This window comes from Myotis davidii, unplaced genomic scaffold (assembly GCF_000327345.1).
Source record: "Myotis davidii unplaced genomic scaffold, ASM32734v1 scaffold109, whole genome shotgun sequence".
NCBI classification, from domain to species: Eukaryota; Metazoa; Chordata; class Mammalia; order Chiroptera; family Vespertilionidae; genus Myotis; species Myotis davidii.
The window spans coordinates 593284-595662 of record NW_006300368.1 but is presented as its reverse complement, the minus strand read 5'-3'; the positions used below and the strand labels follow the sequence as shown (position 1 = coordinate 595662).

The window sequence follows — 2379 nt, the reverse complement described above, 5'->3', positions numbered from 1 at the left end:
CCACATTACCGTGACCCAGGCCGTGTACCCCGGCGCCCGGGCGGCCGAGTACGTGCAGGACCCCGCGGAAGCCTTGGCCACCACCAGCGGCGCCCTCCCCGCGGACCCCAACTCGAAGAGACCAACATCTCATGAGCATTTGGGCCCCATGAGGTTTCATGCAGATCAACTCCGGGTACTTTTGGCGTTTATCGAAGACGACAGCCAGTGCGAAGGATTCCGTAAGGCCTGTGAGAAAGCAGGGTTCAAGTGCACGGTGGCCCTGGAGGTCCAGGCTGCCCTGACCTGTTTCCTGGCTGCAAATCACGCCATCATCATCATCGACCACAGACACCCCCAGCAGCGGGACGCCCCGGCGCTGTGCAGGTCTATTCGAGCCACACAAGTTTCAGAAAACAGTTATTGTTGGTGTCGTGCGCAGGCGGGATGGAGGGGAGTCTGTGATGCCCCTCATTCGTGCCGGCTTTACCAGGAGGTACGTGGGGAACCCCAGCCGCCTGGCCTGTTACTCGGAGCTGCTGCAGCTGGAGTTTGGAGAGGTGCGGTCCCAGCTGAAACTCAGGGCTTGTAACTCAGTATTCACTGCGCTAGAGAACAGCCAAGACGCCATTCAAACCACGAGCGAGGACAACGATACACAGTATGTAAACCCAGCGTTTGAAACAACAGTGGGCTATGCGTCGGGTGAATGATTAGGGAAGGAGTTAGCAAAAATGCCTCTGAATGAGAAGAAGGCTCACTGGTTCAGTCCTATAAACTCATGCGTGAAGATGGGCCAGAGTGGCAGGGCGTTTACCACTCTAAATCGGAGATAATGAGTACACGCTCTCCACAAAAAACCTGCAGCAGGTCTCGGGCAGCTTGCTCACCTCCGAGTCCCTCCACGCTCTCCCACCGCGGACAGCTGAGGCCTGGAAAGCGCTGACGACCGGGACTTCAGTGTTTTTGAACTGGAGGCTGCCACTCCGAAAAGGCCTTCGACTTCTCTTGGTCTCAACATCTTCGCTCGCTCTGGGGTCTGTGAGTTCTTGAAGTGCTCGGAGACGACGCTGCGGCGGTGGCTGCAGACGGTGGAAGCCCACTACCACTCCTCCAACCCCTGCCACAACTCCACCCACGCCGCCCACGTGCTGCAGGCCGCTGCCCACTTCCTCTGCCAGGAGAGGATCAAGCCAGCCTTAGGCTCAGGGGACGAGGCCGCCGCCCTCATCGCAGCCGCCATCCACGACCTGGACCACCCGGGGAGGACCAGCCTCTTCCTGTGCCACGCGGGCAGCCCGTGCTGTACAACGACTGTGCCGTGTGGGAGAGCCACCACGTGGCCCTGGCCTTCTGGCTGACCGCCCAGGAGGACAAGCGCAACATCTTCAAGAACGTGGAGAGGAATGACTGCCGGACGCTGCGTCAGGCCATCATCGACATGGTCTTGGCCACGGAGATGACCGGGCACTTCGAGCACATCAATAAGTTTGTCAACAGCGTCGTCAAGCCCTTGGCAGAGCTGGAGGAGAGCGAGGGGAGTGAGCCAAACCCTCGTGACGTAGACACGATGCTCTGGTCTCCGGAGAACGGGACTCTGATCAAGCGGATGATGATCAAGTGCGCGGACGTGTCCCACCCCTGCCGGCCCTGGGAGCAGTGCATCGATTGGGCTGCACGCATCTCGGAGGAGTATTTTTCTCAGACCGAAGAACAGAAGCTGGACTTACCTGTGGCGATGCCAGCTTTTGACCGGAACGCCTGCAGCATCACCCAGTCCCAGATCCCCTTCATCGACTACTTCGTCACAGACACGTGCCATGCCTGGGACGACTTTGTAGACCTATAGGAGTCACTGCAGCACCTGGACAACAATTTTAAATACTGGAAAGGACTCGACGAAATGAAGCGGCGGGGCGTCCGACTACGTCTGGCACCAAAATAGAGAAGGCTCCTTCTGTCCGAGACTGGACCTCTGAAACTGCTCCACTCGCCTGATGTACTTTGCCAGTGACTCTACAAATTAAAAGAAACTAGGACTGAACACTTTTTCATAACATTTTATTAATGACTTTTTCCAGAAGTTTGCCTTATTTTGTAGTGTTTATACCAAATATTGTCATAGAAACATAGCAAACAGAATATTTACTAAATTGACTTTTTAAAACCAATCTGTTTTTATCTTCATAGGTTAATTTTTAATTCTAGATATTTATAAAGGTTCTGTATCTTCACACTTTCAATAAATGTAGTACCATAAAACTTGATGACATATCAAAGTACTTGTTATTTCATTTTAAACTTACATTGCTTTTCCAAGATAAAAATGAAATTAAAAAAAAAGAATTGTATGTATAAATTGGCATTAGGCTACAAATGTAAATCCTTTTAATGAAAAGT

General features: G+C 53.0%; 1 pseudogene; it reads left to right on the top strand.

Moving 5' to 3' along the window:
• Positions 1-49: 49 nt before the first annotated feature.
• Positions 50-1954, top strand: LOC102766034 (annotated as a pseudogene).
• The last annotated feature ends 425 nt before the right edge of the window (positions 1955-2379 follow it).